The following is an 18,245-nucleotide window of genomic DNA, read 5'->3' on the forward strand; positions in this document are numbered from 1 at the left end:
GATCTATTCATTACCTGTAAGAAAATGCTCTCAGCAGAAAGTAAGAGACCTGCTTATAGTGAAACTGGATTGTATTTAGTTAACAGTTACCTCAGTCCATCCCATTTTGTCTAGACAAAAGCCTTGCTCCAGTGTAGACCCTGGGCTGTTAATGTTTGCCAATGACATTTCTGAATATTTTCTACAATTGGTACTGAAGCTCAATCCACTACACTAATGCTGAAGACAGGGGCTTAAACTATTTAATTTAAATATGAAGTGAGGCAAGGCCAACCTTTTCTTTTAAAAGGACAGGGAGACTCCACACTTCATACAGAAGCGGGCCATGGGAACAAGATGATCTGAGTCCAGTTCAGATTTGCTATTTCACAGCAGCAGATCCACTGCTACTCCCACCTTTACTGACCCATAGGAGATTTCTGTCTTCTCAGTCATCTCAATGACAAATCAGCTGAGGAGACCTGAATGATAGAAGTGGAAATTGGGGCAGAAAAGAACGATGTAAACAACCTTGCTGTAAATTCTGGCTTCTAGGCATAAGTTGCACGCGCTGTAGATTTCCTCAGGGGCAGCTCCAAGGAAAGGTTAAGAGTGATTACAGAAAATAACTGCACTGAGGGCAGGTTTTCTTGCGTATACCCACAAGATAGTCTTTCAACAAAACTTCACCTTCCAACATTAAATCAATGTCATCTCACTCACATCCATATTTCCTAAAAAAAAACCCCCAAAACGCAGTATCTTCAAGCTGTTGACCTTTTAAAAGTGACAGCAATTTACCTTAAACTTTATATTACTACGTAAAGCAAATATCAATACATTAGAGAAGTGACCACAAATGACCTGTTGCTGCAAGAGAACTTGTCATTCTAGGGAAAAGAGAAACAGTGATATGGTTTAATTTTTTACCCTTTCAGCAGCACCAAGCGAGAACATTTTACATTCGTACCACAAAGGCAATTGATTTCGCTCCATCAGATTAATTTTCCTAAGGCTACAGACATTCTTGCAAAAGACTTTATTCATACCACAAAGTTCAGTAAGGAATTAAATTCTTGTTTCAGATTTTGGGAAACAGCCACCACAAATTCAAATACTGAAAGTATTAATTGCTATACCCATGTTCTACTCTATTCTTTCTGTTTAAATTTTCATTAGCAACTCATTTCTTTTAAAGATGAGGGATATTGGGAATTACTAAGTCTGACACACTGCAACTATATAGCCTCCTGCTGTACAGACAATGGGGATTTCAAAATAGTTCGGGAAACAGGTTTAGGCAAGAGTAATGCAAACACAGAAATAGCTCCTCTTTGAGAAATACATCAATGATACAAAGGGATGTGCGCATCCAAGTGAGTCAGTTCAAAATGCTTGTCAGGAAATAGCTGAAACTCACCGATCATTAAGAGAATATGTTAAGCTATTAATTCTCAAATGGAACCGTGCTGGACTTCCAGCTGTTTGAAATACTAAAGAGAAACCTGGAAGTCTCTTTTCATTTTGGTACTACTACAATTTTTATCCCTTTTTTTTGCCCCCCTTCTCCTCTTCCCCAACATAGTGGAAGAGTTGTGACTGACAACTTTTATAAAGGTACCCTTTCTGCTTTACAGCAGACAGTAAACATTTTTATGAATGGTAAAGCAAGACACCTTCGGGTGGTGCATATGCAAACATGCACGTTCAATTTAGAAGGAAGCCTTACATGGACTGGAAGGAAAAAAAAAAAATCCTACAAGTGCTACAGAACATATGCATTCCTAGGAAAATGCCTTATAACCTCTAATTCTTCTCTGATTTAGTTGCAATTAGTCTCAGATGATGCAGTGGAAAGCACTTGAACAATACCGATAGTACCCGGAATGATTTTTTGTGGGTAGAACTTCCTAGAACAGTTTGGCAAAAACAAATAAGTAATTATTTTTGAGAACATATTAAAACAAAAACTTGGAATGTAAAATGATGCTTTTACTGTCTATACTAGGTGGTTTTCTGCTGATATAACTGATCAGTTAGAATTTTGTCTGTTGCTACAAACAAACCCAATGAATTAAACATGAAACCCTGTAGGAAGATACATTACCACTCCCCTTACTGGTATCAAACCACAACTGCAACTAAAACAGCTTTTCTAAAATGAACATGTCATTTCACATAGTTTCTACAGCATGTAAAAATTTACTTTTTCTTCTGCTACTATTTTTCAAAGCTGAAAGACTCAGTAGTGAGGCAGAGCCATGGAATAAAAAGGGATTCTGTATTTCACTGTCTAAGCACTGATTTGAGGAAAAAAAGATTTAAGGAGGACTATCCCCAGTATGGTGTTACAGCTCCCAGCACAGGAGCCAGACACGTGCTTCCTAGAGATGACACTGCTGCAGGACCCAGGCATCCAGTGGAGGAAATGCCAATCCTCAAAATTCAGACCAGCTCCAGAACTTGTCAACAAGAGTTGACAGTATTTTTTAAATTCTATTTTCACAATGATACCTTGAAAGATTGTTCTCAGTACCAAACTCCAGAAAACAAGGCCAGGAGAACTTCATATTTGCAATGGAACCAGGAGCTATTTAAATGCAATACAAAAGCCATTTTTTTAGGGTATCATTCTTCATATACCATTAAGCAGGCAGCCATCTGCCAAAATCGCTTTTTGGAATGGGATACATAATCACTGCAGGAGTTTACTGTGACTGATGCCAGTAGGGAGGGAGAAAAATAACTGAAGCCAGGCAGGTGAAAGTCTGTTTCTCCCCGTTTACTAGAATTATATAGTAATTACTTCTGTTTGAACAGAAGAGAGCAGACGTTTCCTGCCCACCAGAGTAGCTGCCAGCTATACCTCCAAATGGAGAAATATGATAATTAAAGTTTCACCGATCTTCATTATTTTTAATGTGACAGTAGATGTGGGAGTATTGCTAGATTTTATATTCTAGAAGTGTATGCAGCAACAACTTTCCTTGCAAATGAGAAGCTTAACCAAGTGCCTGAGCACAACCCCAAGCGCCTGAGCACAACCCCAAGTTAAGTTTATTGTACCCAAGTGTTTGTATCATTTACTGTTGCTTTGGGGCTGTAATAAAAATCTGTAGATTTGCTTCTTCATAAGAAAGGAATAAAAAAATTTAGTGATGAATCTCAAGTGAATACCAGTATGGCTAAAGGGAGAACTGAAAACGTCTCATGAGCATGATTCCCCCACAGAAGCACCAGTAAAATAAGTAGGAAGACAACAAAAAAAAAACCACCCAAAAAAACTCCAGCAAGTCATCAACACTCAGGTTACAGTGCAGTCAGCTACGTGAAGAATGACAGGCAATAACCAGAGAAATTGTGTTGAGTTTCTGAAGAGCAGAGCTCTCAGGAGACCATCACTTACTGATCCAACAACCTGCTCTACAGGGAATGAAGTCAGACAAAAAAAAGACCAACCAACCAAACAAAAACAAAACAAAAAACGCCCCAAACTTCTAGATCCATGTAAAAATCAAGCTTCCAGGCAAATAAACCTTCGTGCTCGGGAGTAGTTCTCACGAAGTGTAGCTATCCTGACAGCAAGAAGAAAGCCACAGAAGTAAGTGTCATTCATTAGAAACCACGTAGGTACCAGCAACATATGAGTATCAAAACCAGCATGCTAAAAGTTGCATTATTGTGTGTGTTACCCTTTTTAAAATGCAAACAAGGTAATGACTTCATTGCTGAAGAGACAACAGACCTTCTGCTCAGGGAGAGAGATAAGTTAAAAGGGGAGAGCTTTGTGCCTATCCAAACGTCATCCTCCCCCTCACCCCCAAAGTCGCTTTTACAAACCCCCCAGAGACCCTTTGCAGACCACCAGCATACACTCCCCTTTCTTCACCAAGCCCAAGAAGGGACGGCTTGCCAGACTTACTTGTAACTTTTTATGTAGTCAAGATCCAAACACATAGATTTCCAATCCTAATCCATATTTTAAAGTGCTCTGGCTTTTCTCTCATGCCTTTCCTAGAATGCTTTCTCAGCAATATCACGCAGCTTGAAGAGAATGGTAATTCTCGCATCTCTTGAAGCACTATCCTGTTTTTAGGAAACATATTCCTGCTTCTTCCCTTAGATTTACTGCTCTTACCTCCTTATTTCAACTCAGCATAAATTAGGAACTGCTTAAAAAATAGTAGTAACTGCTTCCAGAGAAGCAAAGTCTGCCAGGACTTTCACTGCCATCATTTTATCACTTCTCCGTTGCAGGAATACCTTGTATTTTAGCAGAAGCCAGCTCCTCCTTGCTGCCCAGATGGCCCAATGCACATTCTTAAAGATCCTCCCCCTCAAATACCACAAATCACACACCACGAAATCCAGTAATTGTTCATACGTTCTGTTAAAATTACAGTCTCCAATGTATTCTCAGTTTTTGAGAGATCATAGCTTCTTTGCACACATGAACAATGCGTGACAGACATAGGGAAAGGGTTTTTTATTCAGATGTGCCTTTGGGATCAACTACCACTTCTCAACTTCCTTCCCTCTTCCCCAGCTCTACATTTGGGATGCCTTTGAGTAACAGATACCCAGAGTGCCCAAAAAGGAAAAACTGGTTGATTTTAAGTCCCCAGGCAGTTTGTCATGAGATTACTATGGATATCATGAACACCAATTCATACCCTTCACCTGCTCTACCTCCAAAATTTTTTGTCTTTTCTGCAGATAGACAAGCCAAAGCTCTCACCTTAGCTTACTAAAATAACATGTACACTTCAGTCTGAGAAAAGCCTACGCTGCTATCAGAAGAGCTGGTCCTACCTCTCGTCCAAGAACTCCTGTGTACATCAGGAACGTGATCTGGCTGAACTCTAACCTTAAAGAGCTCATCCTGCAGCTGTGCGAACGCTAGTGCCTTGGCAAGGAAGGAGGAAAAGAACACTGTTCTAGGGAGGAACGAAGATCAGACGGCCCTTTTTAATTGCAGTGTACGTTTATGTCAGATTAAAGCACAGCCCACTTGTGGATTCAAGCAATGGTCAAAGCACAGCCCAGTGATGGGTACAGCAACAAGCGTGACATGGTTGGAGAGACCTGGATTTTCTAAGGGAGGTGGCACGTTGAAGGTGAGCACTGCAGAAGCTCAGCGCGGTGTGGTGCCACCGAGGCAGCCTGCAGCAGGCAAACAAGGGTTAATGATGTCACTGTGGAAGTCACATCTTAACATTTCCTACATTTCATGCATTTACATATTCAATCACAACACTAAAAGAAAAACAGGGTAGAGCAAAGCAACTCAACAGTCTATCTCCACCTTGTTCATTAAGCAGATGTATTAAAAGGCATAAACACATACTACAAAACCACATGTCATTTTTAACACTAATGAATGCCAGCTGACACAAAGCACAGGCTGACTGTCATATTGCTTAGCCACTCCAGACACCTGTCACTCCTTGGCAACAAAAGGGAGAAAAGGTCAAGACACTGTTAGTAAACCCAAAGGGGAGACTCACTTTTCCACCAAAATTGAACTTGACAGGAACCATCATCACAAATAAGGCTGCGAGGTTCAGGTGTTACTGATGGCTCACACTTCTGCTGCTACTGAGCTGTCTACATATTTTAGTCGGTTAATATTAATAAAATCAATCTGCACTGTCATTTATTAATAAAGATAGCATTGTTTGGTTTTGGATGAGAATATACAGTATTAGATTTCTTTTCTCACACACATAGTATTTATGTAGTTTACTATATACTTCACTGAATCCCTGCAGAACTTAGATACAGCTAAGGCTAATATATTCCATCTTCTCGCTTTCCAAATCCTTAATTGCTTTTGCATGAATGCAAAGAAGTCCAGCAAGAAGAAAGCAAGCAAAATAACTTTATCACATTTAAAAAGTGGTAGACCAAGTTTTGGCCTCCTTCACTCTTCTGACAGCATGAAGTCATCAGTGGTTATCCATGTCTTTGTCTTGATGGGGCAGAACCGGACTTGTAACACACACGCACAAACATGCATCAAGACCACTTAGCTCTTGCTTTTCCACAGAATGGGCCCCTGTGCCTTTTGGGGTATAGTTCTGGGGGTTTAGCTTAACCCCATGATTAAACTGATGTTTATATTCAGCATGAAAGTATACCCACAAACGTGTTAAGATTCTGGTGGTCTCAGTCTTTAAATATTGGTCCTGATTCTCCTCTCCCTTGTCTGACACAGGCCCAGTTGCAGTGAACTGTCAATCCTGCTTCAGAAATACCAAAAAATACATTGGTCCAGGATGCCCTTACTTGAGAGCAGTTGCATTCAACTTGCAATGGTTCAAGAAAAGAAGCAAGTTCAAAGTAGTAGCGAGGAAGAGGAGAACTAACGGAAAACATTATGGAATGGCAATAGAATGTCGGGGGGGGGGAGCGGCAACTGACTCATTTTTGACATCTTTTCTGAAAAATAGACTATGACTCAGAAGTAATACTATCACTAGAAGCATGATTTGCTATTTCGAGTGCATTTTAATATGTTCTACATGATTTTGTTGAAAAGAGCAAGGAGATACAAAAAGCAATGACATGCACTCTAGAGCATATAAATAACCAAAAGCTTATAAATAGTCAAAGCTATCTGTGTTGTGCTCAGCATCTCAATATAGAATGAAAAAACCAACCTGTTTGGGACAGGTTACTCAAAGCTGTTACACTTACTGTGTGCTGTCACAGAGTCCAACGCATCCTAATGCGGCTCAATTAAGTGATGCAGGAGTCCCACGCAGGAAGGGAGCATCTCAGGGGCACCGAGTGACAACAACTTCTATACTCCCGTCCCCAGCCACAGAGCTCTAGCTCCTTACAGGGCAGATATCCCTTGGGTCAAACACAGTCAAACCACTGAAGTGGTTTTACAGCAGAAGAGGCTGTAAAAGCACATTTGAAAAGGAATGTCTGTGCTGCTCCAGATTTACACTGGGGATTGGTCTGATCATGGAGGATAGAGTGTATTTTTTACCCCTAACCCTGCTGTGCTAAAAAAATTTGGTTCAAGACCTTGAACTCAGGCAAACAAAAACTCCAAACCTATATTCTAGACTCTTTCCTTCACAAACATAAGATACATTTTATTCTAAATCCTGTACACGCACTTAAACTAGGTTACAGATGCTTTTTATGAATCCCAAAATAAAACAATCTCTAGTGGTTAATTAGTGAAACTGGATAGAGGTATCTGTATCATTAGTTCTCATCCAAGTGAAATGGCAAAATTATTTTCTAGCAGCATTTAAAAAATGGAGTCTGTATTCAGTTAAATTCGTTCTCTGCCCTAGCTTCTCTGGGTCATGATCCTAAAAAACCAAAGAAACCTCAAAGTAAATCGGGACCAGCTCAGTTCATGATGCAGATACTGGAAAGAAAGAAATTTTATATTCAAAAATCTGGTGACACCACATTTTTAAGCTCGTGTTCTAAAGGTTTTTCTAGTTGTCTGTGAAGCAGTATTAAAACAGAGTTATGAACTTATTAATTGCATGCCTCTGCACTACGGGACGCACTAGAAAACGTGGCAGTTAGAAACTTATATACTCCAGTGTTGCCTCCAAACATGCCAGAGAAACGCCCACATCAACAACTAGAAAGGAAAAGTCAACAGTGAGACTGCTGTTAGACCTGGGCTCAGGTAAGGATACCCTTTTTGTTCAACTTCACAAAAACCAAAGAGACAAGGTACTAGTAATATGCTTCAAGAACACAAAACTGAACACCAGAACGAAACGTTTCAGTGTTATCAAGTTACTCAGGCTCAAGAGATATCAAGCCATATAGCCTGACCTTACTGCTGGGCAAGCAGCTGGCAGCTGGGCAGATGTCTTCAGTTCAGACAAATGAAATGCAGCCCATTCAGACCAGCACACTTCTTGTTCACGAACAAACAATAATAAATAATATCCTAGCACATGGCTTGGAACAAATAAACTCATTTTATTCCAAAGAACTGCCATGAAAGTAGAAAATGTTGTTGCATTAAGTTACTGAACATGCAGGCTTATAGGGCCATTTTAACACGAGTGCCTCAAAGCTTCTAAACCAGAGAATCAAACTCACTGTTCCAATTTGCCAGTCAGTCACTGGGGCCAGGGTCTGTCACCAAGTCCTCTTTGGCAAAATGTAGCCTCATTTGTACGCGTTTGTATTACCATTCTCAAAAGTAAATTGCTGCAGAAATGCATTTTGAACATAGCTATTTAGAGCAATGAGGTACAGGTGAAAAAAGAAACACTCACACCTTCCACATGCCAGCCCCATGGCTTCTGTCTAGTAAAAAGCAAAACAGACAAAAAAACCCTTCTTCATACATATGCATAGGACCTTACTCTGCTATCAGTTCTTATATATAGGAATGTCTCTTCTAAAGGAAGCCTATTTATAGGGGTATAAGCCAGATATAAAGAAAACCAGTACAGGCCCAAAGGATATATCTGTAAAGAGCTATGTCACCACATATACATCTATGTATATATGGTGTTGGATTTTACAAAAGCTCTCTCAAAATTACCCCCTTCAGTGCATTAGAGCATACATTGCTAAATTCAGCATGTGCTAAGCACAAGTTATTCCCTGATAAGATTTATCTGCACTCTTTTAACATTGATACAAATCTGAAATTTGGCGTTCTCTGTACCTGCAAGTAATGCCATATGCGCTGAATTGGCCTAGGTGGATGGGAAAGTAGGATCTGTTCCTCTTTACTTTTATTAAAACAACACGTTAACCAATATTATTGAGTCAGAGCAGTCAATGTTTTTCAAATCAATATTCAAAGTCATAAGAAGAATTATATTTGATATGAAAACTTTTAGCTTTTGGAAAGAAAGTGGGGTTGAAATCAAGAACCATGAACTCTTGAATTTCAAAGCTGGTTTTGTTTGATGGAAAAAAAAAACTAGGTTTGGGTTTTCCTAACTTTGGTAATATAGGTTTAGCTTCCCTTTTAAAAGCTTCCTCACATTAGGTTATCTCCCTTCTAAACATCAACTTGCATTTTCATTGGTGACATAGTTAAACTGAAAAAACATTTACCGATAACAGAATTCTGGCTTTGATGAACACACTGCTCAGGAGATGGCTAACGTTTCACATTTAATGGCCTCAAATTTAGAGAACAGCATTATTATTCATAGAATCATTTAGGTTGGAAAGGATCTTAAAGATCAAGACCAACCGTTAACCTATCACTGCCAAGTCCACCACTAAACCATGTCCCTAAGCACCACATCCACACGTCTTTTAAATACCTCCAGGGATGGGGACTCAACCCCTTCCCTGGGCAGCCTGGTCCAGTGCCTGACTACCCTTTCGGTGAAGAAATTTTTCCTAATATCCAACCTAAACCTCCCCTGGTGCAGCTTGAGGCCGTTTCCTCTCATCCTATCGCTTGTTACTTGGGAGAAGAGACCGATCCCCACCTGGCTACAACCTCCTTTCAGGGAGTTACAGAGAGCAATAAGGTCTCCCCTCAGCCTCCTCTCCTCCAGACTAAACAACCCCAGTTCCCTCAGCCGCTCCTCATAAGACTTGTGCTCCAGACCCTTCACCAGCTTCGTTGCCCTCCTCTGGACACGCTCCAGCACCTTGATGTCCTTCTTGTAGTGAGGGGCCCAAAACTGAACACAGTGCTCGAGGTGCGGCCTCACCAGTGCCTTATGATTGCTATTATAAGCCCTCCAAATATGAAATTAAGATTTTTCACACCAGATTAAGCATATATTTTACAAAGAAAAAAAAATTACTGTGCCTGTCATTCACCTCTTATGTATATAAATATACACAAAAAATGGATCTAGGCCTTCTGAACACATCTGCCCAATCAAAGATCACAGTAGGTCTCTTCTTGGACTACTCTGTTGCAGCACATCTTGAACCTGGTAGGTGTTTCACCTAGAGATTTTGACACCACGCTAAGGAACCTAATTTATCATTTATAATACTTGGAATGTTGAAAAATTACAAGCTGTGTTGGTTTTAAGGTGTAATCAAGGCAGTGTTCATAAAAAGTCAGAACGATGCTGGTACTTGTTCCATCACTTTTGAAAAATGGCTGGAAAAAATCAAAAACAGCCGTTTAATAGTTGAGTCAATTTGGTTTTCAGGGAAGATGGACTGCTCTCTAATGATTCACTGTGCAGTGCACAGCACAAAAAAAAAAGGGGGGAAATTACCATGGATTTATCTTTGTGACTGATTCCTTGGAAACTCTTGGGATTAACATACTCAATTACTAATCCAAAAAAGAAGTCAATCATGGATTAAAGTTGGTGAGACCAGCCTACTCGCAATTCTGAATTTCTTCAGACAACAGTGAGGGTTGAAATATGGAATAAATTGTCAGTGGTAGCAATATAAACTAGGCACTGTAAATCAGCTGAGAAAGAATTAGGATATATTTTTAAGAACAAAAAGCAAACCACTATCTGGACAATTTTGGATTAGGTTGGCCAACCATACTTTATGATATTCCAAGTTTGGCAGGCTATTTGCAGGATCTGTTTTCTGTAACTATTGCTACTAAAGAATGTTTTCTTGAATTGGATCCTACAATTAGCTTTTTTGGTGGGCAGGAAGGGGATAACCTCCTGTGCTGCCCTAGGTCTTCTGCATGTTAAACTCGTGTATGAGGCTGATAAGAAACAGTGCCAGAGAAAAATAAGCACACATGTAAGACCTGTTTTTCCAAAAATTATCAAGAGACAGTGCTGAGTCTCGCATGCTTTGCTCCACACACTGTGTCCATTACTGTGCTCTCCAGGTCTGCAAGTTCTGTACTGTAACTTCCATAAATATTCTGCACTTTTTGAACTGATTAACATTACCCAGGCTGAGGGGTTTGGATTCCTTTCTTTTTACATGTTTCAAAAAACAAATGAACAACAAGAACATAAAAAAAAGATTACTTCATTTTCTGGATAGGATTCAGTTACCTCAACATAGACTCTTAGTACTAACAATGCTGCTGCTGCTTCAGACAGGTGAAGGTCTTTGGCAGGTCCTGTTGCACACCTGACAGTCCCATTCTGGTCTCCATGACCCCCAAAGCATCCATAAAGGCCATCTACATAGGCTTCTCTCAGGCACCTAAATTCACACCTGATACCAATCTTAAAGACACTGAACGCCACCTTTTGCCTATCTGAAAGCACCTGTCCACAGAGAATAAGTTACTTATTCAGGATATGCATGCATTTGTGAGAATTCAAAAGCTAGATTTCCAAATTATATAAAATGGAAATCACACACACATTCCTACTTAGCTTCACCATGATACAGCACTGATATAAGCTTACCACACCAACTGAGTATATGCACACAGCACTAATGACTATTAAATGCCTACTGGCATTTGACATATTTGAACAGGCAATTGAATAATTTGAATATATAAGCATGACACAACAGGTAGCTGCCTGTATTATTGTTATCCCTGTTAGAGACTTCTACAACTAGATGTTCTTATTCTTAATACTGGGGGAAAATACTACTTTTATCTTTTAACAAAGTTGCTTTTTATGGCAATGGTTATTGCACTTCAGTCCTCAACTCACTGCAAGAATCCCCATGCTTAAGGTTTTCTATTGCCTGGCTGTACCCTCAGAGTTGCAAAGTCAATTGGAAACAGAAAGCACAGGGATGCAGGCGAAAGTCAGATGACATAAATCACACATAAGCACACAGAAACATTAGAGCTGTATATTTTTTAGTATCCTATCAGATACACTAAATTCTGCATGCTATTTGGGTAGGAGGGCTAAAACTCCCATGTCTGCTTTCCACATTTTTAAAAATACCTGCTGTGTTTGACAGGAAAGCATGAAAACAGGAAAAAAACAAATGAAAGGTCTCATGCAGCAACACGTCATGTGTGCTGGCACAGCTTGTGCTATCGGGTAGTCTGAAGTGGTGACCACAGAGTGTGCGGAGCACTTCCCAGCTCTCATTGCCAGACCTTGCTGGACTCACGAAATCACCACTCATTTAAGAGCATGTTTATCTAGGCATTGTGTTTACTCAGAGCTTTTAAGACTTGAAAATTCAGCTCTAAAAGAGAAACTATGATCCTGGTATTTTGTTCTTTAGTATATTATCTTGTTTGTTTAACACTGCTCATGTATAAGACTTTCCTCTTAGTCTCCACAAAGAAACAGCTTTCCAATCTGGACTTACAACTTGTCTCTGGATTCTTATGGCAGAAAAGAAATTAAGGCAGCATCAGCGTACATATACTATACTCCCTCCTTCCCACTTGCCATTCATTTCTCTGTCATGGCCCTACACTGCCAGACCTTGACACAGGGACCATCTATTCCCCCCAGTGCCTCTCCATTCTGCAATATATAATACAGGAGCACTTCATATAAGTACGTTTCAGATTAACAACACGCTCCACTGAAGTATTGAGCATATTTTTCCTGCACACTGTGTTGGCCTGAAAGCTATCTTCCATGCTACTGTTTCCAGAAAACCATTCCCAAATGCCTCGACCTCTTACCTGATATTTCTGATATCGCCTTTGATCTCGCTGTGTTTCTACTTCTCCAAGCATGACATGAAAGCAACATTCCTGTATTCTTTTACATTTGAAATCAGCTATATTTCAAAGCTCTGATGTCATCACGACAACTTTATATCATCTCCAGTGAAACATATCTGCTCAACAGATGTGAAATAGATCTTTTGTTTCACTACTCAGTTTAAAGCCAGCTACATAAATAATTGAATGAGATGGTGTTTTGTAATGATGCCCAGGTATTTGTCTGTCAAATCTTTAAAAGCCAAAACCTTGTCACTGACCTGCTTCAGGATGACACTGAATGATTGGCTTTCCTCAGCAACGGCTTTACTGCACACTGCTACTGCAGCCAGACACAGGAACGGACACCAAAGAGGGGGCTTTATATTTGCATTTCGTCCCTGCAGCCATCTTGGTAGCTTTCTATGTACATTCCCTTGCCACTGTTAGGACAGATCCAGCGGGGCCAGCCAGAGTGGGGAAGTGGCAGAAATTCATCTGTCAACCAGCTCTGTGGATGGGAAGGCTCGATTCTGCACCCCTCTGCCGGTAACTGAGGCCATAAGCAAGGGAATCCCAACTTTACACCCCGAAGTACCTTGGCAGCAGTGATATGCAAGGGCTCAAGATCAGGCCAAGAATGACACCGAAAGGACTTGAATATCCAGGACCCGCTTCTCTTTCTGCTTTTGATTTATATTTCACTGAGTTTTGTATTTTCAAAAATCAAGGGGGGAAATTAAGAGAATGGCAGGAGGACAACAATGAAATGCAAAAGGAAAGAGAGATCAGGTCAGAGAAAGGAGAGCAACATCAAGTTTCCGGCTGTTAAGCCAACCCAAAATCTTCTCAGACTTCATTGAGCTCTATCACTTTGACGACTTAAAATTCACCTCTTAAAAATTAGGAAGGTCTAATCAAGGGAGAGGGAAAATACACTCGTATTTCCATTTCCCTTGCAATTAGTAGACTACAAGGCCTGCCTTCCGCTATATTAGCTCTCTAGCTGCATGAAATTGTCCCAATATGTCAAAGCAGCTGAAAACACAATTCTTGGCGCCCCTGTCTCTCCACGAAGAATCAACCGTTGCAGGAAGGTAAGCACCAGCCTTACCCCTGCAGCATCTCAGAGTAAAGCCCATGATGCCAGACACCTCAGTACACTTCCTACCAAAACCCAAATTCTGTATTTTAATTACTACTTTTCCCAGAAGCTGAAGGAAAGCTGATGAAATTTAATGTTTCAGAGATGCCACAGTTTGGATCTTCCTGGTATAACAGTGACTGGTATCAAAATGAACTTTTAAGTGTATTAGGGGTTTTAATATACCAATGTTGGTATATATAGGAAAGGACACAGAAATATTTTCTCCTCAAGCATTTATCATTGTTTAATTAAGTTTAATCTTAATGTATGCCTCTGCAAGTTGTGACCTGATGTTCTGTGTGCCAAGCCTGAGTACCATCTCTTATTTCTCTCTGATATTTGGAAAGTATCAGGGAATAAAAGTTATGATGAGCCCCACTGCTTCACTGCTGCAAAACTCATTTACATAAGACTTACTGTAGTTATTCCTCAGGTGTTAAAGCTTCATTGAAATAAAACAGATACAGTAACAAAGGTATAACTGACAGTCATATTGACCGATGTGCTTTTTGATTCAACTCTATAAATATTTACTCAATACAATCCTTTAGAAGATTAACTTAGAAAGTAGTTCAAGTTCAAACCTCTGTTTCATTATGACACTAAAAGAATATTCCCCATACACCCCAAGCAGCAAGCACAGGTAAATATTAAACTTGTCCAGAGCATTGGGAAACAATCAGAAACATACCGCATGCACAAGCAACACTGCAGGATTGCTGGGCACTCAACTACCATTCTCTCAATTTGAAGGATTTATTCCCTCGTGGAGCCTCTCTTTCATGAGCATCACTGTACCACAAACTGATCAGTGCTCCCAAGCCTCACAGCAGAAATACAAAACAACCCAGCTTTCTTTGCGTAAAGCTAAGGAGGGAATTAGAGACCTCTTCTCTCTCTCCCCGCATCCCTAAGATACCAAAATTAAGGACTATTTCAGAAAGTAAAACATGAACCAAATCTTAAATAATTAAGTGTGCTAAATTTGTCTCAGAGCTGTGAAGGTGGCTTCTACACTAGGACAAAAACACACCTGTGAAATCTTAGGAACATGGATTTAAATTTGGCAGAGAATCTGGCTAAAGAGTTGGAACACAGTCAAGATTTGGATGCTTAAAATTTAGGAAAAAATCAACTCTGTATTATTTCACAGATCTAGCATACTGTATATCACTCATCCATCCTGCTCTCACCCACTACAGCAAAACACTGCCATTATTTTTTACTCTTGCAGTAAACAGACTAATCTGTGTTGAAATTACAACAGCCAACAACTAATTCAGAAATAGTTAGCACAGGAAAAGTAGAGCAAGTTAGTAGAGAACACTTGTTCTCCAAAAGCCTAACATCATGCATAAAAGATGATCAGAACCTGAGGGAGTCAGGTATACACACACTGACCATGATGATTCGCTGTATAGGAAAACATTACTTACCCACTATCTCCTGCAATCGATATAACTAGCTACCTAATTATAACTGTTCTAATTTTCTTATCTGTTAACCTCATTCATGTCTGCTTAACTGTAGGAAAAAAAAAGAAAACCTAATACATACACATAGACATATATATATATATATAAATAAAACTGATGAACAATGTAAAAATTGCTTTATCGAGTGACCACTTGGTACTCAAGTGACCAATCCATTGGGTTCATGCTCCTGTGTGTTTCTAACTAGGCAACAGTACATGATAAACATCCCTTCCTGCTCCTTAAATTCAAGACTGTATCCTGAAGCATGAGAACTATACTCCTATCTAAGCAGGCTGAAATGCAACATATTAATGTTCATAACAGTATTCAGCCCTCTTTAAAATCCAGTTTCACTACTTGACATCTTCAGGCAATTAATTTTTCAAAACACAGTTAGTTACATTTTAAATATTATTAAATCAAATAACCTGATTAATTTTATAATTTCACTAGCATTGTAGGACAAAATTATGTCCTCTCTTTCCAAAAAACCAAGGCAAACTAATTTCAGTTCCAGCTAAGCTATGGTCTTTATAATTTGGAAGCAACAGCTATAGTTTTTGCCTAGTTTATTATTTGCTTAGAGTTCTTCCTGATTCTATTAAATGAACTTTTGATTTCATTTTAGCCCCAAATTCAAGTTTTATAAACATAAGCTCTAATAGAAATGTTTCCATGAATACAAAGCAGCTTTCAGTAAGAATATTTGCACAGAAGGAATGAACTTTGTCCCCGACATCTCATATCCAAGGCTTCACTGTACTGAAACCTACAGTCTTCCTTTTGCAAACATTAAAAGATTCAAGTGAACTAACTTAATCTGAGAAAGGAAACAGAATTTTAAGTTGTTAAACATGGAAAAAATTGTCAGTCATTTTAGCTCAATCCATTTGGATGAGTTTTTCTTTTTATAAGGGATGATTTGAGGAGTAAGCACCAGTAAGACCCATCCATTTAGTTACTCTTACCTCAATGATATACAAAACCACATTCTTGTAGAAGCAATATAGTATGCACTTAGTAACTCGATTGTAACTCCAAGCTCCATGGACCAACAACAGCTTCTCCAAGTAGGAAAACTGAAAGAGAGAAAACAAGTTTGTACATATACGAAGAACTGTTTAAAAAAATTGGTTAAAGTAAACCCCTGCCCTCAGGGAAAAAACAAAACAAAACAAAACAAACCCACTCAGATCAGCTATGAAGGGTGTTATTCAAGCATATTTAAATAGCTTAGCAGAACATATATGCAAAAAACACCACTTAAAATATTTACAGGAAAAGACTTTTTTGTAGCAAAACATCTGAACATTTTTAAGTGGTCTTTACTGGCTTAAACAGCAATAAGTCTTCAATTAGTGTTACTATCCTAACAGCAAAATCAAGCAAGGTTAACATAATACAGCCTTGTGGATTGAATATAAATACGAACTCTTCATTTCATGGTCAAAGAAGATTCCTGTGCTTGAGGGCTTACAAGATTCAGAATCTCCTTTCTCTGTGTTAAATGAATTAGAAATGTCTTGAGCTGAAATAAAACACACAGTGGGGGAAATGGAAAAATAGATGCATAGTCTTTTATAGAGAATGAATACTTACATTAACATTTTCTGCCCACAAAATGTATGCATTTGTGTTATACAAAGCACTTAAAATATTGTATGAAGAAAGAAGGATAATTTGCCAAAAAGAGCAAGTAAATGAATCTTGTAAAAACTGATACCTCTTAATGCTAGTTTGAACCACAGATACAGCTCAAATTCAGCTTCTCAATTCAGCAGTTTTGAAAATGGACTTTTGTAGAAGCAGTCTCACAATGCAGCCTAGGAAATGCATAATTTTCTAGTCTTGGCTTTGTCAGGGAACTTTTTTTATGGCCTGCAGCATTCCTCTTTTGTCCAGTAACAGACAGCTCAAACCAGTGACTAGATTTACCATTCAGCACGTGTGTACCCGAAGGGTTCTTGGACACTAAGGTGGGACCATTATTTGCTTTGCTTCCTTTTCCACGAAGCGACTTGATAGGAAAAGCTTGACTTGCTAAACTTAGATTCTAGATCATTTATTTTAACCAAAACTTATTTGAAATTGAAAGCTACAATAATGAAGTAGGACTGTCATGGGAGAGCTCTGCTCCCGTGATTTCCAGCACTGAAACCACTGAACCACAAACCCTGTAAGAACAGCCTCTCTCCCATGCATCAGCAACTCAGATTTGTTAGGATATGCCAGCAAGAAAGAAAGAGAAAATAAAAGCGGACCAAGCTTCACATTTCAGTCTCTGCCCAACTTGAGTCAGGACTGAAAGTGGGAACACACAAGGGAGTAGTTGACCTACTAAACACCTAATGCCTCAATATGCAGCACAGCTACAACTTTCCTCATCAGAATTCACTAACAAAACACATCAGCTGTGATGGGAAACTTGCCACTATGTCCTGACAAGTCACCCCAACATCTCTTGTAGAGAGTAGTTAGACATACCCTGAAAGCTTCTCTCTCTGCCGAGTCCAATAAGTCTCAGATGAAGTCTTCTCTGGAGCTCAATGCAAGGAAAAATCCTACCATTAATTGCTCTCTTGTCTGTACTCTCATGAAAACAAGTGCACCACATAGCACAGCAAGGAACATATTAGTAATCTAAGTAACGCAGTTCTGAGCCTGTTCGTACTGGTGAAGAGTCCCATTAAGACGTGGCAAGGAATTAAGTTTCTTCTGATGCTGGTGACTGAAATCATGCAAATGCACAGCTACTGGCATACTTGAGCAACTGTAGGGATAAGGCTCTACTAAGACACTGCCCTTGTTTGGGCACTACTGTATTTATGGAGTTTTAAATCAGAAGGGAACATTACAACCATGTGGCCAGCCTACCTGCGAAACAGTTTCTGTAAGTTCTCAGTTGTCTCTGTATAAACCCTAGCATAACTTTTTTTATACAGAGATTATCTTGTAGAAAGATACCCTCCCATTTTGACTAAGGATGAGGTGATGCTACATTGGGGAGGTTTAAGACAGTGAAAATGCATCCAAAATGCAAGCCAGATTTTCCAAAGAAGAAAACTGAAACATAAACATTTTTTTAAGAAAG

This window comes from Platalea leucorodia (assembly GCF_965183815.1).
Source record: "Platalea leucorodia genome assembly, chromosome: 2".
In the NCBI taxonomy this organism is placed as follows: Eukaryota; Metazoa; Chordata; class Aves; order Pelecaniformes; family Threskiornithidae; genus Platalea; species Platalea leucorodia.